Here is a 27,239-nt window from a genome sequence, read left to right on the forward strand (position 1 = left end):
CTTTTCTTCCCCTAAAACATGTAGCATGGAAGTGAAATTTTTGGTTTGAAATACTCTAGACAGTTTTGTAGAAAAGAAAAAAAATTGCAATGCTAAAAACAGCTTGTGAAAATCTCATATGGAAAGAAAAATCCCATGTAGTTTTATTGTTGTTGTTAAGCCAGCTCAAGAAAAGAATAATTTGTAATATTGTGTAACCAAAATTGATTTGACGTTCGGAGCATGCACATGACTGAGAGCAAGGTATTTGCCTACCATTTATTAGGGACTTTCTTATATAGTGCTCTTCAAAAGGCCTCTGTATTCATAGCGTTCTGTTTGCACGCCCACTCACTTTCAAGAGGGCGAAACTCCCAGAATGTTGCTATTATAAATATAAGAAATTACTTATCTTCTCTACCCTGGTTATTTCTTTTCCTATCAGTAGTTCAAAATCACAGGCCATAGTCCCTGAAATTGAAGAGTAGCATGTTAAAAGCTAATAAGAAATATTGATTACCCCCTAGGGTTTTAACCAGTGGAACTCACGGTGGTAATTTTTGAAGTGAGAATTTAGGTTTGGACATTTATGGTGGTGGTGATAACTTTGAGTGGCATTTTAGTATTTTTTTTTTAGTGACTTTGAAGGGACATAAGTTCATGTGATCACAGTAAGGAGATACTTTGTCTGGTCTCCTTGCTTGGCACTAGAGGATGTGCAATGGCTGTGAGGGCAGTAAATGCTACCTTAATAGCTATATTCCCTCTAGTCTGCATGTGAGCAGTCATAGGAGCTGCTGTGGCCGGGGCTGCTACTTTGATGTGACTGTACAGGAGCTCCAAAACTTGCGAGGATGCAGAGAGGACCACCCTGGATAAATACATTACCACTCAGCAAGCAGGACAAGTAAGAAATTACTCATATTTTTTTTATATCTTATTGAGCTGCTGGGCTGACCTCACTCAGAAACAGGTTAAGACCAGGCTAGGTGGACCACTGTAGTGAGTCTAATAGAATAACATAGGGATTTCCAGACGGGGTTGAAGCTGAAATTCCTCTAGCTTAATATCCTCGGATTCCAGTTCTGGAGGTGCTGCGTTCAGGGGACAGTGTAAAGAAACCTGGAGTTGATAAGGACAGGGCAATCCGTCTTTGTGCATGGGTAGTTCTGGTGTCCCTGTCACTAGGATGATAGACTGATGTCAGTGAGTATTTTACTGATGGAAGTGTTAATAGAAAGGAACTTAAGGTGGAACTTAATACAGATTAGTTGAAGAACCACTAGCATTACTTTCTGTCATATGAACATCCACAAAGATCATAACTAAGAATGTTTTCCTTGAAATTTTCTTTTTTTTTGGTGCTACTTAAAGTCTAAGTAGGACAAGCTTTAGCCTGTGAATTGTCCAATTCTTCCCTGTTGTCATTCTATTAAATGCGAAGATACTTAGGCTGCATGATTGGTCTCCTAAATTATGTGCTATTTGTGCTTTTTTTTTTAATCTGTCAGCTTAAATTTAATGAGTTATATATTCTGTGAGCCTTGATGTTCCACTGGACCTGTCAGAATAATGTGATGTGTGTGTTTTTTGGGGGGTTTTGTTTGTTATGTTTTGGTTTTGGTTTTTTTTTTTGACCAGAAACAGAGTGTTGTTCAATGGTATTCAACCCAAAAGGAAGGTAGAATGTTAAAGCTTCCTTTTCCCTACAAAGAGAATTAAATTCACTGTGGAATACATTTCTGTTTTGTGATCAGCCAAATAGAGTAGTGGGCCCCAAATTTGTTTTCTGTAAATGCTTGCACGAAGGAAACTTTCCTCACAGAAATGCTCACAGAAAGCAAGGTCTGTTAACATGTTTAAAACCAAATTCTATTCTGAAGTCATGGCTATTTCTTCAGTGCTAATTCAAATGCTCTGTTTAAATTACGGTTCTTCCACTCTGCGCAGAAGTCTTGAATACGACCGTGGCAATGACGCAGTGAAAGATAGTCTGACTTTTTTGTTATGCCTCATGGCTTCGTTCATGTATTATTGTTCAGAGATCAGGAGCTAAGGTACATTTACCTCTCCACTTCTGGTGTCTGAGAACGCACCGCTGGCGCTAGAAGAGCGCTAGGATCAAGCAGGTTTTGCGGGAGTATCAGTAAGTCATGGCGAGGGAAGGGCAACGTGGCAGCAGACGAGTTAAAGTAACTCACGTGGAACTGGCGATTGCCCAAATGATCCACTTCCATTAAACTGGGAACTTGTGACACTGTTCTTAGGGGCATAGGGGGTAAATGAAATGGATGGCTACCGTGCAACAGCAGATCAATAATTGTCTTTAAAAAGTAAATACGGTCTCCAACCACGTTTGACAATAACTGGAAATGATTCTTTGGCAACCATCTGTTTACTAAACCCAACGCGAACTGTCAGAGCTTATTAGGGCTAGATGTAAGGCAGGGTGCTAGGCTCTCTCAATCAGATACAGTCAGCAAGTTTTTGCTACAGTTTCCATGACTAACACCATCCAGCAGAATCTCCTGGCCAGCTGTGCAGAGATAGTTGTCTCTTTTCTGGATACTATCAGGAGACTTTACTCCTTTCAAAACAGCAACGGTAACTTTGTTTTCCTTTTTTTTTTTTTTTTTTTTTCTTTTATTTTTTCCCGCGTGAGGTCAAACACCACGGTTTAGTTCTCCATGAATTGCACAGGAGGTGGCAAAGAAAGCGTATTCAGCCTGGCTTTCATCAGCCATCAGCCCTTATTCACAGGAGGGGAGCGGCGCGCCTGCCAGAAACGGGCCGGCCCCCGCCGCTGCCGTCGGTCGCCCCGCCGCTGCCGTCGGTCGCCCCGCCGCGGCCGGGGAGCCGGCAGGTGGCGGTGTCGGCGTGCGGATGGAGCCCTCGGCCCCGCCGGGCCGGCAGGGAGCCGGCTGAAAATGGCTTCGTGACTCCGGGAACGCTTCCCGAGTGAGGCCTTCGCCGTGGGACCGCCAGGCCGCCAGGTCTCTCGAAAGATCCGGCAAACCACAGGTGCTGCTCTGCAAGTGCGTGCTCCGACACAAACCCTCTCGGAGGAGGCGAAAAAAAGGAAAAGGAAAAAGAACAGATGTGTGCTATTCATTTATTTGGAGCCATGCAATCTGCCAATCATCCTTGACATCACTCGGTGCCTCGGGAAAAGCTGCTCAGAAACAGTCTTTGTTACTCGAGAGAACCAGGCTCGTGCTTTTGTGCCACTTGGAGAAAGCATGAAACATTTTTTCCCTTATGAAACTCGGCATGCATAAATCAGTTAGGAGAAGATCCGAAACCTCTGACCCTTGCCGATTCAGACCAATCCAAGCTAAACCCTCCCCTTACTTCCTCACTCTTCCACTCATAAATAAATTAAAATAAAATCAAGAGGAGGGAAAGGAAAGAAGTCTGAAATGACAGCCCAGGCACGGTTGTTTGTCTCAACTGTACGGTTATGCTGTCTGGCTGTAGAGATGCTGCATGTGTAATATGCCTTAAACAAAATCAGAACAGGAGAACCAATTTTATTTTTATTTTTTTTTTTTTTTAACTAACGAAAGCTTGTCTTTAACATAAATTACATTGTCAGCAGTAACAACAGACAGGGATGCAAGGTCTTCCTTCACACCCTCCCACAAGAGACTAAGAGCCCTGCGTCATGGGACTTGGAGCCCTGTGCCAGTGGGCACTTGGATTTGCAGCAAGACCCACACCTCGGGACAACAAGACAGTACTGAATGCCACTTTGTCATAGTGAATCATGAACACCAGTCAATTCGGATTTCTTTTTAGTAGGGGAGCTGGGTGAAGGTTGTTAAAGGATGATAAAGAGACCCATACAAAGGAAGCAATTTACAACACCACTCGAAGAAGGAGATATATTGATCCTACAAAATCCAAGAGCTACGCTACAGATTTTTGATTATCATATATTGACATCTTATATGTTAGTTTAATTAAAAAATGCCATTGCTTATAACTTGGGTGGGGTATATTTTCATCCAATTACTCAAGTAATTAGATTCATAGCTACTCTTACGCTATGCCTTTCATGCTTCAGTGATCTTTATTCTCCAGTTCAATACATATTGAGCTGGGACAGCTGCCTTTCAACTTGGCTTGCCTAAAAGCCACGCTAGCCCTTATCTCCATATTATCTAATCTTGGGTTAAAGCATAGGTCTTATTTAATTAGTTGTGATACAAGATTTTCTCCTTGCATATTTCTGAGAGACCAAACCTTTTACCTTTGCTAACAGGCATCCATATGACACTTTGCTCTCCCTCCAGCTCCAATTGATTCCTGTCTTTGTGGAGGTATAAAAACATGAATGGACCTTCAGAGATCACCTAGACCTTTCCTCTGGCCCAGACAAGGATTGTATACCAAAACTGCTCACAGCACAAAACTGTGTTTGTTGGCCCTCTTGACACTTTCATCAGCCCCTACCCAGAAGGAAAGAATTTGCTTCTTGAGGGAGAATTCTTTCTGCTACATCCCTGTTGTGGATTTGTTTTTTGTGAAGCCTGTCAGTGAGGCTCACCAGTCAGTGAGCTCGTGATGAGGGTAGGGTGGGCCAGGATTTATCCTGTGGTACTTTGCGTACAGGTCCATAATAAACTCTTTCTCGCTCTCTTTTTTTTTCCTTTTATTGAATCTTTTGTAGGTCTCCCTAGGTTATAGTTTTTGAAATGTCAGGTTTCCATTGAGCAGCTATTGCAGGAATCGGAATTAAAAAATATCCTTGGCTAGATTCAGAGTCACATGTATGATCTGGGAGTTATTGAGAGTAGCCCAGAAAGTCTAGTGGATTGTGGAAAAATAATCCTGAGCTTGAATCTTATCAGTATTCTCCATTTAAAATGAAAAAGGCTATTGGGGATGGGGAGGGCTGCTAGAGGAAAAACAATTACTTTTAAATGCTGGATATCCTTAAAATCAATATCCTTCACTGTCCACATATACTTACAGAATCAGAGTCAGTTAATAAGTTTTGCATGTATGCTTCTGAAACTCACTTTTTTTTTTTTTTTGTCTGGAGTATTGTACTTCTGCCTTTGAGAGGAATAGACTGCACAGGAGGTTCTTAACCAGCAGCCAAAATATGGACTCACATGTTTTTGTAAGGTTAGTTATACATCTGTTTTGGGTAAAATTGTTGCAGGAATGGAATTTGACCTATAGTGTTAGGCTCTTTGTGTGATTTGTTTGGGCTGAGCTTATAAATTGTTTGGTTTTGTTTATGTTCATCTGTGTAAATTCTAAAAGGAAAAGTCACCTGAATCAAAGAGCGTACTTGTCTGCTTTTCTGTCTGCTGGATGAAATCTGAAAATAGGAGAGGAAAAAAAAAGCTATTTGATCATGGCCGTGAAGGAGACAAAAGCTCTCCGATTCTGGGCATGGAAAGTTTTTCTTATTCCTTTAAGTGATGGGCTAGTCTCCAAAAACCTGTGAAGTGTTCAGTTTGAATAAACAATCAAAGATCTGGATGTTTATCTGAGGCTTTTCTATATAGCCCTTTGGGGTGGAAATGGGTTCGGGAGGCTTGAGAGAATGAGCTCTTTGTACTCTTTGCATTTGGTGTGGTCAGGAGTACCACAAGCATAGCCTTTCTTCCAGTCATTTGGCATTTCAGCTTCCTGTTCTGGTCCCACATCAAGGTGTAGGACTCTGAAACAAAAGAAAGGGTCTTAAAGGGACACTGTGAAGAGAGAAACCTTAAATATATATTAGATTTCTGCTTCTACTTTCCTTAAATCAAAAGGTCCATCTTCAAAATCATGTCTATGAAGGGACTTTTTATGCAGAAGTGGATTTTCCGTGTCTTGGAATAAGTTGGCAGTCACTCTGGCACAGGGGACAAGCTAGCGAGGTCAGGACTTCAGTGGTAGATGTGTCCATGTATTTAATATCTGTTTTTTTGTTTTTGTTTTTTTTTCCTGTTAGTGCAATGTGGCTACATTCCAACTTTTACTCAGTTCCATCTTTACTGATACCATTATCTTTAAAGATAAGGGGGGCGAGGGGGGTGAGTCTTTAAAAAACCATTGGGATGTCCATTTCAAGCTGGATGGGATATTTGGGAGGATTCTTGTTTTACCCCAGACGGGTTGCTGACTCCTGCTTCTGTTTGCTCGTTTTAAACTAAAATAAAAACTCTGTCAAAAAATCCCTTATAAATCCCCCTGCTTCCTCATGGGTTGGATCGTCTAAGCTGCAGAACAGCATAAGGGGATCTTTACACCACCTGACTTTTGGTTTGACTACTCAAAAGTTGTGCTGCTGCTCTGAATCTCTGAGCTCCAGCTCTGAGCCAAGAGGCGCTTGATTCAGGGAGCTTGTCTGGCTGGCTGTGAAAAGCTGGGTGATGTAAGTCATCTTTCACTCACAGGTGGAGAGCACCTTCCAGGTGTACAGGAAGGACTGTTGGCTAAGGCACTACTGAAGGATTGTGCAGCTTGCTTAAGCAGGGTGAGCACCTCACAGGGCAGGTCAGAAGTCCCTAACCGCAGAAAGCTTTGAAGGAGTTGTATAAACCACTCCTGTGCATACAAGCCACTCTGAATTGCTTCTCATTAAAGCAGTCCATGCTGGCATAGGTATTTTTCCTATGAAGGGCAGCTTCTAGGTATTAGGAGATGGTCCATAATTTAAATTTACAGCAGTGAACACCAGTCTGCCACTACAGGCCAGAGTACAGCCAGCCTGTTTCAAATCAGTTTGCAATATCAGTGAAAATCTATTTGGCACTTGTTCATTACCCTTTTTAAGCCAAAGCAGATTATTCATTGTTTCCTTTAATGTTGTCTGTTTGGTTTAGGAGAAATGACTCAAGGAAGTTTTTGTCTAATTCAAAACAAACAGTCTGCTTACACACTGATTGTCTGAGCTTCAGCTGTCCTGGGGGGTCTGCACATATGTCAGGTGTTACAAGAGTGGAAATGATTTTCAGGGTCAAGCAGAAGAAGAGAGAGAAACGTCTTCTAGGAATCCATAGCTGTTGATAGCTTTTCATCTCTAACCTGTTGTAAAGATCTGACTGAAAATTAGACCCGTTGTGCGGTATACTGAGGTAGTACACTATTAGTTACTTACCCCTGGGTTTCTCTATAATTGGTAGAAAAAGATACATTACCCTAGAGGACAGTTCAGAGCACCTTGGGCAGGATCCTGCTTCATGGTCCTACGAAGGGAATGATTTCTCTCTGCTGACAACTGGCCTAGCTGACTGACTGTGCTGGCTAAAGTCAGACTGTGCATCTCCCTGTTGTATGCAGTAAACAACAGTCTGAGCTTGTTTGTACTAAATGGACTCTTCATCACAAATTTCAATTGTGGGTAGACCATACTTATAAAATACAACATATGAGTTTTCCAATACTTACTGTCATGTAAAAATTACAAATAAATGCATAATTGGTAAGAAAATATATAGCTTAGGGATGAGGAGGGTAGGATCAGCCATTATAATAATGCCAACCAGTTCAAATTCAGTCTGGCTCGGTCATACCTGTAAGGTGCTGTCCTTCCAGGGGGTGTGTGTTGGTCCACATGAAGCGAGTTGAATATAACTGGTAAAGATTGTTTGTTAAGTGTTGAAATTATAGTTGATGCTCCATCAGATACAAAATATACCTAATCCCTATAAAATTTACAAAAGGAGACACCATGCTCCAGGAAACCCAGAAAAAAAAAATCAAAATAGGTTACAGAATATTATAAATACTTATTGACAAACCTCAGGCATTTTCAGAAGCACAGACAACCTAACTGCACTGTAATAAACTCCTGTGGGGTGTAGGTAAACGTTTATCAGGGGGCTTGTTAAAATAAGAGGTCTTTGCAACCTGGGAATAATAAGGACACATCTAGTTTGAAATTAACACCTGTACGTAATATTCTTAAGGACATTACCTGACATGGATCAATATTTAAAACATATTTTAAAAATAAAATAGTAGACAAATGAATAACAAAGTGCATACCTACATGCTGAATCCAGCGTGGTGGATTGGAAGAATCAAGAAAATCAGCATCATATCTGAGGCAAGCTTTTATATGGACTGGACAGGTAAGGGAGAGGACAGGGTTCCTGCTATTAGGAGTGTTGTAAGTGGGGAGAGGGGGGTGGATAAGACTTTCTACAGTGTTGTTACAGTGTGCTTTCTGCACGTGTGTATAATGTAGAGATATATCTATGTGCATGCTGTATAGCCCTCATGCGCTTCTAAAATCTTGTATCCGTGACAAGGTCAAACTCCCAATAAACTCAAGCTGTTACAATTTGGAGGCTGGCTGACGGGCTTAAAAAATGTAGAAACATTTTTTAGCATGTGTGTCAATGTATGCTTCTGTCCATGCCCAGCAAGAGGTCTGTGACACCGCTGGCACTGAAGGAGTGGTTTGTTGCTCTGTGTGATGTTCTCTTGTCCATCTCCATTCAGCTTTTGAGAATCTTCTTTTCCGTGTACCTTTTCTCTGTTTCTCTGTTGTGTCATTCCTCCACGCTTTCTGAAAGGAAAATGTTGCCATTTAGTTGTGATCTTTGTGCTAACCAATACTCCAACTAAAACTAGTGGATTAGATTCCCTTCTGCTGTAGTGTTTTAACTCCTATCAGTGGAGTTATTCTGGATTTTGGCAGTTGTAACTAATCAGATCACTAAAAGTTATATATAGTCAAATTTATCAATGGTTCTGGAGTGATATATGTGAGATAATGACATATCTGAAGGCACCATAAAAGGCATTTCCTGAGAAGCAATCACTGTCTGACCCTTTTAATATTAAAAATATTGGGTCTTTGTATCGGCCCTGTGGTGTTAGGATACCAAAAGTTACCTGTTCTACAACTCACAGATTAGAGTCTTCTGCACATGAGGGTTGTGTAGTATAATCAATAAGATGACCACTTCTAGACTTCTGAATTGCCTGGTTTTAGAAGCAGTTAAAAATGTATAAAAGGAAATTAATGAAATCCAAATTGTTTTTATTCTGTAGCATTAAAATTTTCATATGTTATTTTTAAATGTAAAATACAATTTTAATGATGATTTTAAGAAGCAGTTAATGGGTGTTTCATAGAATAATGGAAAATAAGGCTGAGAAGAAGTATCAAGAACTAGAATCAACTTTATCTGTATTGTTCTTGACAGATATTTGTCTAATATCCCAATGAAAACCTCCAGCTGGAGATTCCACAATCTCTCTAGGCAATCTATTTTAAGGCTTAACTGTTCCTACTATTAGAAAGTTTTCACTGTTGTCTAAATCTCGCTTGCTGAAATGTAAGTATCTTACTACTTACCCTGCCAAAGTGCATGAGTAGAATAGATTATTTCCCTCCTCTTTGCAAAAGTCTGTCTTTCTTTCTTTCTCCCTTAAGAGTGTAAAATACTTTTTTTTTAATAAATTTAGGCACTTGATGTGCATGTGCCTCTTGAATATGTTTGCTACAAGAACTGCAGTGTATTTGATTCAGTTATGTTATCCCAAATGCTTAGTTATGTTCCCTTTATGTTTTTTGTGTTGTCGCTTTTTTCACTCTCTGCGCAGACCGATCCACAGTCAGTTTCTGCAGTGATTTTGCTCACGGTTCCATTCTAAACTGCCATAATACCATATTCCCAGGACATCAATAAATCTGATGTATTTTGACTATTTATCTTGCAGGCAATAAATATCTGTTTACAAAGTGCGTTTCGCATATTCACTCAAATTACATTTGGGCTGCTGCACTCCTGGAAAAAAGAGGTGCTAAAGGTTTGATGTGGGAGAACATTGCATTTAACTTCAGGGGAGAACTAAACTTGTGATTCTGTCATCAAAGGTGAAACAGCAAAGCCCTATTTCTTGCTAACGTTAAGCCATTTATTCTTATTTAGCTGTCATTTTTATTACAGGCATTCAGTCTGATGCTCATGACAAAAAAGTTCAGACATGCTTCAAAATGAATTCGTTGCATACCTAGTGTAGAAAACCATACTTTATGGATGGTAGCTGGAGGTGGCTTGTGGTTTACCACTGATTATAAATAATTTAAAAATATATATATAAAATTGATATTCAGAGCTGATAGCGTCAATTTTTATTGGAACGTACCCTCGTCTGTTTTATTTGCAGTTATAGGCAAGTAGACGAACCCAGGTATATGGCACTTAGTATCTCGGTGGGCCCAACAGCTCTTCATTTACACTTGATCTGTCAAACTGCTATTTATTCAAGTGTTTTTAGAAAAAATACTAAGTTATAATTGGGAGTATACTTTTATGAAGATGGCATAATGGAGAACAAGTTCTTACTGTCTGATAATGTGGTATTTTCTATAAGGAAAAGGGTAGTTCCTTAAACAATTCATGTAAATAGGACTTACTGAAGTAAATGACCTACGTATACAAGAAGCCAAATTTCTGAACCTGTCTGAAGTCTCAGCATAAATTCCACCCTCTCTTGCATTCATCTACAGTAGCAAAGATCATTGCTATTCACAGGTATTCCTAAACCTAACCTGCTTTGATCCTTTTGGATCTAATCCTTTAGATTTGTCTGGCAGACACCACACTTAGCTTTTTTACTAGTCTGCCAACCGCAGTCCTTCCATTTCCTCAGCTAAGCAAGTCCAGCAACTTGCAGTTGTGTACCTTACCAAAGCTGTGAAAAGAAAAGACAGTATTTGCAATGTGGACTTGAGCTGTGGCCCTCGTTCACACTCTGGGAGGCCACTGCAGAAGGTCCCATCTTCCTCTTTTCCCCTGGTTTCTGTGGAAATGAGGAGAGACTTGTTTTGGGTGGGTTTTTTTTTTTTTTTTTTGCTCTGTACAAGCTACACTAATGATAAATGTTAAGTGTCTAACTTCCCTTAGAATTCATGGCAATAAGCGAATGAAATAAAAGCAAGTAATTTTACTGCATAGCAACAAAATGAATGTCCAGTAGGCTTTTGAACACTGTACTCCTATGCAGCTCTGCCAACCATCAGGCCCGTGATGTTCAGCTACTAAGCTCAGATAATTTTGAAACCATAAACTTTGCTTTGAACACCCAGTGATACTTTATTATTTCAAACTTTGAATTTATACGCAAAATACGTCGGGATCAAAGTGGGAAGATGTGCTTTAGCTACATTTCAAAATGCCTCTGTTAGCTCAGAAATAATAGAAGAGTTGACATTTCCAACCTGCAAAGTTTCTATATTTAAAAAGCTAAAGTGAATGGTGTGTGTGATCAAAGACTGCGTAGTGTTGAGGTTATAGAAATGGGTGTTTAATATATAAATCAACATTCCTTCTGTTTAAAAGTGAAATCTGAACTTCAAGCAGAAACTAAAGCAAAACTCTGAGGAGGTGTTGAATCGTTCATGCAGTGTGGTGCATGGTCCAGCTTGTGAACTTCTCTTCTGACAGTACGGGGAATGGCTATTTAGGCAGCACATGATATTTGAATAGGCAAATTCTTCCTTCTCTGCTTGGTGTTTAAGGTCCGTGCCACTGCCTATATGTCTGGAAAATAAGACAAAGTGGGTCTGGAGGGTTTGGTCTGGTACATTTAGGGTTGCCCAGGCTGGATTTGGAAGAGAAGAGAGGATTTTGCTCTGATTAAGACTTGTGTGTCTGTCATAGAATAAACCTATTTGGTAATTTTTTTCTGTACCTTGCGCATTATCCTTCTTTTAAATTATATATTTCCTGAAAATAATGGCTGAAAAGATGGACTACAGAGTTTATAGTGGAAGATGGATGCTCAAATGCAGAGGAGGAGAATTGTGTGGGGAGGGACCTTTCCCTTCTGTTTTTGGCTCACATACTGGTTTTCTCTCTGAGCAGATTTCCTGTCAGATTCTCAAGAAGAGCAGCTGAACATGCACTTCATCCAAAACCCTCTGGAGCAAGTGAGAGGTTTACCAGTGATTTCAGTGGAAGATCAATTGTGCTTTACAGTTTATTACCCATTTGCAATGCCAGAGTGGTGGGCGTCAACTGAGCATGTGGCTTCTCTCTGGATACACATGGAAAGTGACGGATCCTGCCCAACCAGCTTGTTACCTGAGTAGGTGAGGCTGACACAGATCAAACAATGAAGCCAGGAGGTGAATGACACACCTCAGGTTACAAAGCAGAATGGTAGGGCTGAGAAAAGTAGGATGCCCAACACATACTCAAGATACTGCTTAACAGATAATATCCTTGTGACTCATCACTGTTCCCCTGTTTCTGCCAGAAAACATGCATGACGCTTTATCTGGCAACCTGGTTGATTTATATATCTAGCTAATGTACTAACAAAACAGTGAAACATTCAGTGTAGTGGTCCTCTTGCTTACAGTGCTGATTTTAAGTGCTTTAGGTTTTGGCGCTGCAGTGTGACACACTTGTAAATCACCTGACTTTTATAACCTGATTATCAGGGTCACTGAAAGTGATTTTAACAAGCCACTGAGTGTCACGAGTCACTATGGAAAGTTTTGTGAATATATGTACAAAACAGGGATCTGGACAAATAATTTTGGATCGAATTACTTGTAACCTTTAAATCCACTTAAGTGTTCAATCTGAATAAGCAACTTCTAGGTTTGTTGCTGCAGTTCTGGCACTGACTTTGGGAAGTTTAGCGTGCAACTACATCTAAACTACGTAGGATATAAATTAGCCTGCTCTGTGTTTTCCAAGTTCCAGAACAATAATAGGATCCCATTACTTCAGAAGTTCTAATGTAATAGCAATAAAAAGTAATCAATAGCATAAGGATATCTGCTAAATAAATAAAATATAGAACATCTGTGAATATCCAGATAACTTTTTGGCCACATATGTTCTCAAAACTGAGAAAATATCTGCTAAGAAAAAAGGAAAAAAAAAAAAAAAGAGGGGAGTAGTTTACAGAAAATAGACATATGCTGAGAGCTGTTCTGAGTCCTGTAATAAGTTAGGTTCAAAACATGGCTGGTGAGGCATGGTATTTCCCAGTCAGTTACTCTGCAGTCACAGGCTACACAACGTCTTCTTGGGCATATTTTTAGAAAAGTAAATGGACCTTTTTAACAATTGCTTCAAGTATTCATAAATTAGATTTTCGCAGTTTTTCCCCAATATCAGACCTTCCTACTTTGTAAGGGCTAGGTGCCTTCACATGAGATGCAGATGTAACCAGGTAGAGATTCTTACTCATATCATAGTGGATTATACCTTACCCAGATTGACTGATATGTCACTGTCACCGAGAATGCTGTGATATATCATGCCCAGATGTGCATGCGCTAATAGCAGTAGTAACAGCTGATAACAGGGTCACTTGCCACATATCATGATATATATAAAAACGTACCAATCAGTCAATATAGTGTCAATATTGCTGTGCCTCATAGTATGCTTTTATTTTATTTTTTGGAGCAAGAGGAAGAAGAGTGAAAGTAATACAAAATTTGAACAGTCTCATGTTATTTGGGTGAAGGAGAAATAAGACAGTGTCTGAGGGTCTCTGTGAGCTGGCTCTGTTTGGGGGCCTTTCACTGAGGGCATATTCAGGAAAAACTGCCTCATAAAACTCTTAGGCAAATCATAGCCATAAATCATAGGCAGCAAAACAATTTCCCCCAAGCCAATGGCAAATCGTTGCTATATCTTGAGTGTAAATTACTAACAATCAGCAACACACCTAGGAAATGGAGCAAGTCTACAGTATATTTACGATTTATCAGAGGTGAATATACTTTTGACAGGATTTAAGATCTCCAGAAAAACATAAAGAAATAGGTTTGTTCCTCAGGTTGTACTTACCTCCCTTTCCGGGGGACCTTACAGCTGGTGCAGAAGCTGCACAGTGCTACCTTTTTTATTGTCCATTCCCAGGTCTGAGGTAGTTTGGGGGTTGGGGTTTTTTTGTTGTTCATCAAGGGACATAATCTTTTAAAGATAATTAAATGTGTATGGGCTAGATTCTGATCTTATTTACAGAGTCTGCAGTAAATCTGAACTCACTCCAGTGACTGCAAGGAAGTAATTCTAGATTTATGTTATTATAAATGGGATCAGAATTTGACTTGTATAAATGAATACTAAAAAGGGAAAAAAACTGTTCACGTTCACACTCCTAGCCCCTGGCAAAGGCTAACTTAACTTCCTTAGTCATCTTTATTGAGCATGGAGAGGTTCAGTCACCATTGATCTTTAAGAAGGATTGAGCCTGGTTTTAGAGCTTTCAGAGAACCAATCATAATTATTAATTAATAGTAGTATTAATTAAAAATGCTGGATGTGTTATTGTCCAAGGAAGTTGAAAGTCACTCTGATTATGTATCTGTTTATGTGTTCACATTTGGTAAACCTATGGATCACTTCTGTGCTTCAAACACCTTTTCTCCTTCTTAAATTATACTTTCTTTTTCTGTCAATATTCTTGTGATAGGCACACTACCAACCAGGTGACACGGGTACATCTTATTATGCAAGAAGTCTGTATTTTTTGACAGTAGTGATGAGCCAAGTATGTTGCTCAAGTTTTCATACTACTGTGTTGCCTTGGTGTCTCCAAAAAAGTCCTGACTTGACTCTTAAACGTGAAGCTTCCACTGGGATTGGCCAATGGCTGGATATACAACATAGAAGAGTGCTGAATTGCTTCATACTTAAGGTTACATCTTCCCCATAGAGAGATAAATTTCTGTTTTCTTTTCTCTAGTACGGAGGAGAGCCAGAAGAATGAGTTTAACATGCATTTTTGGTAAACATTTTTCTGAAAAGTAATTTTCTTTTAGACTGTGGTAAGTCAGTCTCCACAACCACTCAAGTATGACCAGCGAATGATTCATTATGAAGACTGGGGATTGTGGTTGAAGACTTTTTTTTTCCCCATCCTGTGATTGCAGGAACATAAATCAAAAACATTAAAACATTCTTTTTGTTTTTTTCTTCTTCTTCTTTTTTTTTTTTTTTTTCTCCTGCCAGTAAACAAAGCCTAGCTGTTAGAAAGCAGGGAAGCTAGATTTATCTCAGCTAACACTGAGTTTTGGAGAAAGATGGGTGTCTTTATAGAACTCAGATCTAAGTGGCTTCATTATTTTTGAAGACAATTCCTTTTCTCCCTTGACAAAGAAGGGATCCTGCAGTAGATACAGTCGGTGCCTTATTTAAGTGTCAGTTGTTATGTGCAGTGACTCCAAAGTCAAATATTCCACCCCTTTCCAATTTGTATATATATAAAATAACAGAACAAGTATGTAAATTGGATTTTTTTTTTTTTTTTTACTGCTTCCCGTTTTTTTTTCTCAGAATACTGCAGTATGTCTCTTTTGTGATAGTATGTGAAGATATAAATTAGATGCCTGCTAAGTAACATCGTATTCTAAACAGTGAATTGCTAGCTGGTTTGTTCAGAGGTGCTGCACCAGCATAGGGGATGTTCAGGCGTCCAATTCTGGCATTGTCTCAAGTAGGGAAGGGTGAGGCCTTACCTTTGTAAGTGGTACTTCCTCCCTTGGGTTTTTTATCCTGTGATTTCCCCATTGTGTGCTTAATGTAACCATGATCCTCTTCTAGCACCTGCCCACCTGCAGATTTTGTTCTTTAGCTATAGACTTTTACCATTTTACTGTAGCTGTAGGCTTATACCGTTTAGCTGTGAGCAGCCTAAAAATGAAATGTTTTGTCTGAACTTCCACAAACTCCATTTGATCTTGAATAAAATGGACTTGTGTCAGTAGAAAGTCTTGGTAGCTTTTTCTTGAAAAAAACCCAACATGCATAATTTACCTCTTCATTTTTATCTCTTGAAATAGTTTGATTAGTGCATTTATAATATGGAAGTTGCTAAGCATGGCACAAGCCAAACCATGAATAAAAACTGTAGATTGACAGAATAACTTCTTTTTGTAGAAAACAAATTCTAGCTAATTGCAAGTGGTCGCTAAATTTTCCCCCTTCCTTCCTGGTATGGTCTGCTCAGTCCATTCCCATACCAGAAGTGCAGTTACCTCATATACATCTCCAAGATTGTTTAAAAGGCTCCTCTTCATCTGCCTCTAGGACTTTCATCTAGGATTCCAAAACAATCTGAGACATGATGAACTGTTAAAAGCAAATTGCAAAATTGAAAGTATTAAAGTGTGGGGAAAAATGTCCCTACCGTGTTGAAGGTGTCTTTACTTACAGTCACACAGGTACTCTTTCATATTCTTGCAATAAGAGTAGGAAAGAAATCAATTTTAAAATTAAACCAGTATCAGGAAGACTGGCACTTTGCTGAAAGCTGTTAAGTGATTTAGAAAATAAATTCACCAATCCAAAAAACCTTCTTAGAGTTCAAATTCCAATGTTTATTCTACTTGTCACTACCCCTTAATGTGTTTCCTTACAGAGGCAGGACAGTCAGCCTCTGATGTGATGTAAGGCAGTAATACGGCCAGTAGCTGTTCTGTAGCTTTAATGTACTATGTGAACATTGGAGGAATTTTCATGTATTTCTTTTTTAAATCACTTAATCATTTTCTAGGCAAGTAATAAATATGGTATATTTTATGTGAGCAAATAAATTGAGTAATTGGCAGGGGAAAAAAATCAGCTGTCAGGTCCAGTGTACTTCTAAAATGTAACTTTTAATTTAATTCTTATCTTTACTGGGTTCTTCAGACTGTCTTTGGTATCAGTGTGGTTTTTGGGTAACTGACACTGAAGGGTCATTTTCAGTATATCAGTGCACACGAAAAGATTATATTAGATGTATAACTTTAGTTCTGAACTTGGTGGCTTGAGTCAATCCGGTGCTATACTCAGGTACCTCTGGGTTCGTTTGTTCTTTATTGGTCTTGCTTTCAGATTGATATACAGCTTTTTGGTGTTTCCACGCATTCTCAAGGTAGCTGGTATTTCTTTTAAAGCTCCTTTTACAATAAGGACAACTAATGCTAGTTTTCTTCAGAGAAAAACTTCATGGAGTCCTGTAAGTGTGATTCTCTGTCATCTCAGAGACCATCAAATCAGTGCATCTTTTTGTGTCAGTGATTTTAAGTCTTCAGTATTTCTCGTACTTGATGTTTATTCACATAAATGTGGAACACCAGCAAATCTAAGTAGAGATGTACTAAACATTTATATGACAGCTTATATTTGGAGACGCCAGAAGATTTTTAAAAAAATAAATACTAAAACCATGTAGCACTCCTCAGAAGTCCAGTTAATTGCAAAACCCATTACACATCTGGCTCAGTGATACTATACTTGTTAAGAAAAATATATATTGTTGTTTCTTAGACTATGTTTATAGCTGTCTTCGGTGTGTTAGCACGTAATTTCTTCCCTTTCCCCTCCTGCTCTCAGGTAGTAAAGCTGCTGTCCTTGAAGATGGCAGATCTTAGTAGAGAGACAAGAGTTGCCTGTTGTAACTGCAGTTCAAGAGGCACTCCGAACAAAATAGCATCTTTGGAAGTTGCTTTCACCATACAAACCGTTCATTTGTGAAAAGTCAGACACAGGTTACAAAATCAAACTGCTACACAGTCTCGCAGAAATTCCTCAGTATCTAAATCCTGAATATCTGTTGCTGAGATGAAAGGTTGGACAACTTCTTTCAGGTGGAAGAGCAGGGGCAACAAGTGTTGCTCTCAAAGGCAAGGTTATTTGGGGAAGTTGTTGGGAAGAATGCACACTGATTTCTAACAAAGATTTTGCTATCAGAAGTTCTTATGATCAGAGGCAGAGAGAAGGAATATTATGCTGAACTGAACAGTTCACGTTATCCATCAACTCTAATATATTTACTTTAAGGCTATGTAGTTAGCAGTGCCATTATATGGACCTTACAAGCATTTTTCTACCTTTTATATAAGGTACTGGTAATCAAGGATGAAAGGTGATGATTCAAAATGACAATGTGAATGACCAACTTTTGGAAAAAAATCAAATGCAAGACAACCTGCCCCAATTGCCCCTGCCCACCCCCTAGCCCTCGCACCCCCATTTTAATTAGCTTAGTTGTTTTTCCTTGGTTTTTTTTGGTTGGGTTTTATTTTTTTTTTTGGTGAGTGTTATTTGGAGTTGCCAGTGGGGTTAATTCCTTGGCTGTTCTGTCAAATGCTAGGTTCTAGTACAGATATTTGTGTATATATGAACAACTGTTTTTTAATAACCTGCCAAGAAGCTATAATCTTCCATTGCAATCCCCCGGGATTTAATTAGAATGGTTTTCCACAGCCTGACATGTTTATGGGGCATAGGTAAAGAGACAGTTCATAAACCTGTCAATTTTCTGAGAAATTAAAGAAAAATTGGGCTGCTTAGTGCCTTGGCAATTCCATGCTGCTGATAGTAGCATTGCAAACAATGAAATCAAAGGCAATGTAACAAGATACTGATGCATTAGAGATGGGGAGGGTTTAAAATTATATACAAAGGCATTTGTCAATTTGAATTTGAATGCATAAGAGGAGAAATATGGAAAACAAAATATGAACTCCAGTAGCTGCACATTAAACTGCTCAGGTTTAAACAGCGCAAAGCTGAACAATAGTCTCTTCATTGCTTTAACAGTAGCTGTGACTTTCTCTTCTAGGGCAAGTGGGAAGGGATGAAAACTGTGAAAGGAAATAAGGCTGGACTATGAAAACACTTGCTACTGATTTCTATCTTCCTTGCTGATGGGAGTCTCGGGATGCTTGGTCATATAATGAAAGGGTACAAGTAATTCTTAGAGGTACACGTCACAGTATATCTTCATAGTTAATACAGTCCAGGTCTCTTTGAGACTCTGTTACACACTGGCAGGTAAAAACAATCCAACTGCCAAATTCAGTCCATTTTCTTTTTAGTAACTTTTCAGTCAAGCTATTTGGGTGTATCTAAATTCAGCTACCTTCTTCAATGTAAAATAGCAGATATTTCTCCTTTATGGCTCTCACATTTGATTGTTTTTAAAAGAGAAATTAGAGTTGTCATCTCTGCCCCTCATGCAAATCATCTGTAACTTCACAGTAGAGTTAAATTGGTATTAAGAATAGTGAGCAATGAGAGTCTGGGACATGGTTTCAATAGCAGGCGAACTGTTGTTGAGGAAACTTGGTAGTAGGTTTGGCATTTAAACAGAATTTAATAGGGATCATTCATGCCTGTGTTCAGTATCAAGTGTACACTTCTATAACATATTTTACATTAATATTACTGAATATAACATCAGAGACCCCTGTCATCTTTGTCATTCAGTTTGAGTGGCTTTTGTCCAATTCTGGGAATTACATTTTAGGAATAAATATGGACAGGCTGGGGAGCATTCAAGAGAAGGTTAACAGATAACACAAATAGGAAAGGTTCATGATGCATAGCTTACCAAGGAAAACCTGAAAAAAAATTGTGTTTCTCTTGTCTTCCTGAAGGAAGAAGTTTGCAAAAGCACAAAGCAGTTTTCTGATGTATAAAGGGCTCATCTGCAGATCCAGTAAAGTCACGCCAGGAAGCAGTTTGCTTAATTATCAACAAAAGTGACTGACACTAGGAGGAACTTTCTAGCTGTAACTAAGTTAATCCCTGGAAAAGCCGGTTATGGAGTCTTTGCCAGTGGAGACTTTTAAGAAGGTTAGAAATTCTTGCTTGTATTTTCTACCTGCTGTAGTACAAAATAGAGGAGCATTCTAGTTCTGATGTTCTGCATTGTACTATTCTGAGAATTGGAGAAATAAGAGGACACATCCCAAACCAATAAATTGTCATAGCTCCAGTTAATCAAGGGAAAACCATATCAGGGCGTATACCATATAGCAGTGACTGTGCTCTGCTACCACAGGTGAGGCCATTGAAAACACAGGTGTTACAGAAGTGTGTTGAGGAATTGATAAGGGAAATACATTTGCTTTATCCAGATACCGGGCTGCATGTTAAGCTGCTCAGGTGTAAAGACTGCAAAACTGAATAGTAGTCTGTTCAGGGCGTATGGACTAGACTCCACATTTCTCCTCAAAGTAAACAGAAGAGTGTGACATTTCAGGCTGATGGTGTCATGGCTTACAGACAAGTCTGTCTTCCCTATTACCTTGTGTTCTCTCTGTCTCTGCTTGTCCACATATTCACCTATTACACACCGTCAAGATAGTTGAAAGTCTTCTGCGTCTGGTGTGTGTTTGTACAATGCCATGCAGTGCATAATGCAATGAGACTCTGTACTGGAGTCCCTAGGCACTATTCCAGTAGCAATCACAATTAATACTGTCAGCATTTACTGTGGACTCATTTGTTTATTTTCCCTATGCCATTTCTTTATCCCTGTCATTTCCTTTTCCTTTTGTCTTACTCTGTGGCTGTATTGTTTCCTCTTTCACTCTCATTTATTTATCTTCATTAATATTTCATTAATACATCAAAATATCATTTATCAGCAGTCCTGGCTAACGGAGGAGGTCCCAGTCGACTGGAGAGTAGTAAATGTGACTCCTGTCTACAAGAACGGCCGGAAGGAGGATCCAGGGAACCACAGGCCTGTCAGTCGGATTGTGGTGCTGGGGGAGGTTATAGGGCACCATCACACAGCATGTACAGGACAACCAGGTGATCAGGCCCAGTCAGCATGAGTTTATGAAAGGCAGGTCCTGCTTGACTGACCTGATCTCCTTCTGTGACAAGGTGACCTGCTTAGTGGGTGAGAGGAAGGCTGTGGATGTCTACCTGGACTTTAGTAAAGCCTTTGACACCGTTCCCCACAGCATTGTCCTGCAGAAACTGGCTGCTCATGGCTTGGACAGGCATACTCTTCACTGGGTAAAAGACCGGCTGGATGGCTGGGCCCAAGGAGTGGTGGTGAATGGAGTTAAATCCAGTTGGTGGCCGGTCACAAGTGGTGGTCCCCAGGGCTCAACACTGGGCCCAGTTCTGCTTAATATCTTTGTTAATGATCTGGATGAGGGGATCAAGTGCACCCTCACTTAAGTTTGCAGATGACACCAAGTTGGGTGGAACTGTTGATCTGCTGGAGGGTAGGAAGGCTCTACAGAGGGATCTGGACAGGCTGGATCAATGGGCTGAGGCCAACTGTATGAGGTTCAACAAGGCTCAGTGCTGGGTCCTGCCCTTGGGTCACAACAACCCCATGCAATGCCATGGGCTTGGGGAAGAGTGGCTGGAAAGCTGCCTGTTGGATAAGGACCTGGGGGTGTTGGTTGATATCTGGCTGAATGTGAGCCAGCAGTGTGCCCAGGTGGCCAAGGCAGCCAACAGCATCCTGGCTTGTATCAGAAATAGTGTGGCCAGCAGGACTAGGGAAGTGATTGTCCCCTTGTACTCAGCACTGGTGAGGCTGCACCTCAAGTACTGTGTTCAGTTTTGGGCCCCTCACTACAAGAAGGACATCGAGGTGCTGGAGCGTGTCCAGAGAAGGGCAACGAAGCTGGTGAAGGGTCTGGAGCACAAGTCTTATGGGGAGCGGCTGAGGGAGCTGGGGTTGTTTAGCCTGGAGAAAAGGAGGCTCAGGAGAGACCCTATAGCTCTCTACAACTACCTGGAAGGAGGTTGTAGCGAGGTGGTGGTCAGTCTCTTCTCCCAAGTAACAAGTGATAGGACGAGAGGAAATAGCTTCAAGTTGCACCAGAGGGAGGTATAGATTAGATATTAGGAAAAACAACTTCACCGAAAGGGTAGTCAGGCACTGGACCAGGCTGCCCAGGGAAAAGCAGTTGAGTCCCCCTCCCTGGAGGTATTTAAAAGATGGGTAGATGTGGTGCTTAGGGATATGGTTTAGTGGTGGAATTGGCAGTGCTAGGTTAACCATTGAAGTCAATGATTTTAAAGGTCTTTTCCAACCTAAATGATTCTATATTTCTGTGATTTCTATTCCTTTTTTTTCTTTTGCTGCTTGAGTCTTCTCTCTGACCAGCTTTTTAAGTTATAGTCATTACTCCTATAAAAGATATTGTAGGAGCCATCAGATATAGAGTTTGTGTGATATGTCTCTTATAACCATAAAACACCTTAGGGAGAATATTTTCTCAGCCCAAAACATCATATTCTCACTTCTTGCAAGATTATTTAACTTCCTGTCTTTTTCTCATTTCTTTTTAGGTTCCTACCACACTTATTAGGTTGGTGGTTTGGTGTTTGTTTTTTTTTTTAAGCAACTATAAAATAAAAGTCACCAAGCCATTGGATCTAGGGTTTTTTTTATATTCCTACACATACATGATAAAAAAGGAAAGTAAAAGTTTATGAGCAGAGAGGCTGAAAAAGAAAGGAGTGGAAGTCAAGGAGAGTCTGTGCTATAGGTCAGCAAAGAACACAGAGATTGAGTGCAGATCAAAGAAAGTTGAAAATTATTTGACAGCATTTGATTTAGAACAGCCATGCTGAGAAGTCTCCTGTAATAATTTATCCTACCTTTCACTCGTAGATTGCTGAGCTGTCTTGAAAGAATTCAGAGACTGTGGAATGCAGCCACTCTTTTCAATTATGATTTGAGAAGATGGGATGCAATGTAATGTGTCAATGTGTGATCAAGATGTCACCCTCTATCAGGACAGCTCTAGATGATTTTCTACAAAAGGCTGTGAACTGAATATTCATGGAAAAGAGGAAGTTTCTCCTATGCTTTATGAGGCTGATGGAAGAAAGCTTAGAGCAGAACACCACCATGTAGAATTGTACTTCCTCCTGAGATTGTTTCATTTTGTAGACACTCTCTTCCATTATGAGTGCTTCTGCTGTGGTGGGGAGGTGTAATAAAAATGGAATGCAATAGGCTGTGCTTAAGGTTAGTGTGAATCATTATCTTGTATATCCTGTGTCTTAGAGATCTGCTTCTCATCTCATAGGTATGTTAGAACAGTGATATTCCATTGAATGCAATCATGTTCTTCCTGAATTGGACCCCATAATTCACTGCAGAAGCAAAGAATAGAAATCCTTAATTAATACACAGAAGAAGACAAGCTAAAATGGCACTCATAAAGATTGAACTGTACTATCTCAACTACAAAAACGTTTTAGGAGAATTTTCTTAGGGTCCTAAAAACTTCTTACATGGACTTCTCCCACTATTAATTATTGAGGGCTGCCTTGACATACGTAGTGTCTACTGCAGTGCAACATCCCTGCCAGTGCTACACATTCTGAATTCACGTCAGCCCATATCCTCCAAAACCATGAGATTGGCTTAAAAATGAGAAAAGTTCATACAGTGCTTCAAGATTTGGGGCTTTTAGAATTATACCAAACGGTACAGGACTATGTGGCAAAGCAATGTAAAGGTGTGTCATCAAAAAGAATAGTACAGAATGCCCAAACATGCCTGAACTGTTCATGCTCTCACTATCCTTGGTAGTGGCCATCTACCAAATGACAATAAATATATATAGAATGAACTGGGGACTGTATTTTGGTTGCAGTAAATACCTTATAATAATAAATGCTCTGAAGTATTCTGTGACAGCTCCATTTTGATTTAGACAACAGTAGAACTAGTGCTGCTGTTTTCACAGATGAATGTGGTCTGATTGGCAATGAAACAGAATTCAAATATAGAAGGCTTCTGCCGCTTATCACAAGAAATCATATCAAAGAAGCCACAGCAGATCTTTAACATTTTTCATCAAACAGTATAGGAAACATCTTATTTCTATAATGTTCCTTTATAAGGAAAATGATCTGTAGGAATTCAATTTGTGAGCACAAATTAGATGCCAACAGTATGGTTTAAGGGATGCAATTTAGTTTTTAGCCAGAACTCACTGAACCTTCATCTAGAAAAAAGAATATGTTTAAAAACAAACAAGCAAACAAAATGATCATGAGGACTTATGTCTGACCAACAGATTTCATATGGGAGAAAGAAGTCTGAGTAAGAAATTTTCAGAAAAGCGTGACTGACATCAACTTCTAGTCTTACATTTTATTCCATGTAGATGGTGTTTAGCATGTCTTGAAGAAGATAAGTAAAGGTTTGAAAGCCACTGTTGAACACAGGTTTTATTGTCACAACTGTGTGCTGGGCACTTCTTTTCTACTATATTGTGTAAGGAGCAGAAATTACAGTAAGAACCATGACAACATGTGTTTTTCTGGAAATGTGCTCCTTCATGGCTAGATGCCCACTGTCTGTAAAAGCATCCTTGGATGATGAGCTTGAATGTACAGGTCTACATCAGCCCTATCTACTTTTTATTCAGATGTATCTGATCCTTAATCTCTGATTTGCCTTTAAGTTTTCATTTGACTTCATTAGCAAGTCTCTTACACTCTTATTCCATTCCTCTTAGAGACCATACATAACTTATTAATGCCACACATTGCTGCTAAATCTGTCTTGCTTTTTATTAGTGTTTTGTCTATTTGCCTCCCCCCCACATCCTGTGTCTTACTTTTGGGGCTTCCTCTGTTGCAAGCGTCTGTGTATAGTGGTTTCAATGACCTTCCACTTTAACGCTTTACTACGTTTTGTGAAGTTTAAGCGATAAATATGTCTGAGCTGCTCACCGTGTTACTATATATATATGGTCCAATCCCACTTACTCTATTTAAGTGTCTACTTCACAGGTGGGATTAATCTCTTACTTTAACAAGAAATCTGAAATTATTGGCTAGCTGAACCAGTCATGGTGGTTCTCACTAACGCCAGTTGATAAAGAACTTTATCAGGGTAACCAATAATAAGTGTCTAAAATATGTAGGTTTAGTCATTCTTTGGAGGGAGTAGCAACCTTTAATGACGACAGGCCATGAAAACCGAGATTCATGTCAGAAAAATGTAGAATCTAAAACTTAATTTTTTAATCTAAGAGCTCCAGATTTCAATGGGACTTGTCAAAGTATGTTAGTTTAAGCAGAGATGTGAGCTTTTCTGTAGGCTTGTGTAAGCCTGTCTGACCAATCCTCACTTTTGATGCTTTGAATTAAGACTGCTTTGATTAAAAAGTTCATATTAAATTCAGCACCCCACTGGATTTTTCGTAGCTTTGTGGAAACGTCTTTTGTGGTTTTTAATATCAGATGCTCCTAGTATTTCCAATTGAAATCAGAGTATGTGCAAAGCATGTATTTCCAAGATTATTAGAGTAAATGCTGTAACACTACAGCACTAGATCAAAGGAATCGCTAGTTAGTTACAATGCAGATTTTACCATCCTTACTTTAAATTTGACTTCAAATGCAATATCCATTGGTAATATTTTTGGTTTTTTGGTTTTGAAATTGCAATCTTGAAAGATCTACTTAACATCCTCCTTACTCATTATTTGCATAAAGGTTTGTAACACAGAAACGAGGCCTTGCTTTAGCCTGTTAATGCAGAGTTCATTTCAGTTCATTGACTTCTGTATACCTGGTGTTAGATGGTGTTCCGTTGACCACCTTTTGTTGTACAGAGAAGAATGTGGATGCATTTTTCCATTCTTCAGAGCAACATTTGAGCAGCACTTCAGGGAATTTTTTCAAGTTGCTTATTGACGTATGTGAGCCAGGCTTGTGATTAGGTGTTTTGGTATAGGTTTAGGCCATGCACTAAAGACAGAGTCCCATGGTTCCCTGTATTTAGTGCAGTTTTCCAAACACTACATTTTGACATGTGACTTATAATCCCTGGTTTATGTATTTTTTTTTACATAGATTCATTGTCTATTTCACAGGCAGTTAGTGAAGTGGGAATTTCAGTTTCGCAGATAACCAGAAATCTTATTAGGATATGTCTGTATCTGTCTTTATACCTGTATTTAGACACCTGTGTCTAAAGACAGAATAAAGTTATCCTCTTGAATGATGTATACAACGGACCCCACTTCTTATAATCTATATTCCTCAGCCTTCTGGAGCTGCTGCAACTACAAGTGGATCTCCGTGTATTAGTCATCTGGATTATCAGAGCTGAGATTTGCTGTGCTTCTTAGAGAGTATTTTCCTAACTGAAGGATTTTTATTTAGTGGTGGTGATATTTATTATTGTTGGTTTTACTTTTCCAAACCACGGTTACCGTGACTTACCTAGGCATTTTTCTTCCCCAAAAGTCTGGTGGTGATCTAACTAAAGTGATCTGCAAGTGTGTTTTCTTGTGTCAGACACTACATGCGAAGTCCAGTAGACATGAAATTCAGAAGTCTGGTACAGTCTTGGGCACTGTGATGTACTGCCTTGCACAGAATGTTTGCTTATTGACCTGTTCCCATAAATCCCAGTAAGAAGGAGAATCTGACAGAGAAGTCACCATCACAGCCACAGTTACCTGTGTACTATGAGTGAGGTAGGAAGCCAGCCCTGGCAGTCACCTTTCTCTTCCTTTGCCATCTTTTTCAACTGGAGCCTTATACTATGACTTCCCACAGCACAGGTGTTCACCTTTGCCATGCACCTTCTAATTCCACCATTGTATGTTTGAATCATTTTAGTCATAACCTCTTCCTAATGATGTAATTGCTTCAAGCAAACTACAAATCACCTTAAGATTGTAGGTAATGTTTTGCCATGCATTGTCACTGTGGAGCCTCTGGAGTCTCAGGTTCTGACCCTGTGTGTACTAAAGTTGTCTTTTTGGTAGCTTTAGATCAATACATCTGGCAGTCTTGAATGCACAAATACAGACAGCTTCCATATCATTTGTTTCCCCATGGTCCCCTGCACAACACCTTGCTTACACATTCAGTACTTGAGGAAAAGCTGGTGGCTAAACAAACCCAGAAATGAGAGAGTTGCTGTTTTCCTAAAAATTGGGTCATATTCCCTGTCTTCTGTGCAGCAGGATGTGCAGGCAGTGTTCAGTGTAATCAGTCACCCTGTCTTTGATTAAGGCTTAGGCGTTGAGATAATTGTGTGATTTTTGAATGTACTGTTCTGGTAAATGCAGCAGGGAAGTGTGTTTTTTCATCTGCTGTACGTAAATGTAGCTATCACTGGCTCAAATGAATGAGATCAATTTTATGCTTGACACTTGACTGTGGCTGGAATGGGTGGCATGTCAACAGCTACAACAGGTCATGTGACTCTCAGATCAGGAAAGGAGTTTAAGACCTAAAGCTGAAGATTAGGTGTATTTGTGAAGGGGAATGCAATAAAAGAATACATTCTTTCAGTGCATCGGAGGAAGGGGCTCTAAACACCCTCTCCTGAGGAATTCAGCTGCATATCAGTGAAGGTAAAGTGGATATAAGAAAAATGCCGTGTGTGTGGAGAGCATTAGGAGAGGTCCTATATTTCAAGAAAGAATATTGTTTACAAGGAGTGTTAATAGGTTTCAAGGGAAATGTTAATTTTTTTTTTTCCTGGCTGAAATAGCTACTGTAAGTTTTTAATGGTTAATCATTCATTCTTGA

Source organism: Platalea leucorodia (assembly GCF_965183815.1).
Source record: "Platalea leucorodia genome assembly, chromosome: 1".
Taxonomy (NCBI): Eukaryota; Metazoa; Chordata; class Aves; order Pelecaniformes; family Threskiornithidae; genus Platalea; species Platalea leucorodia.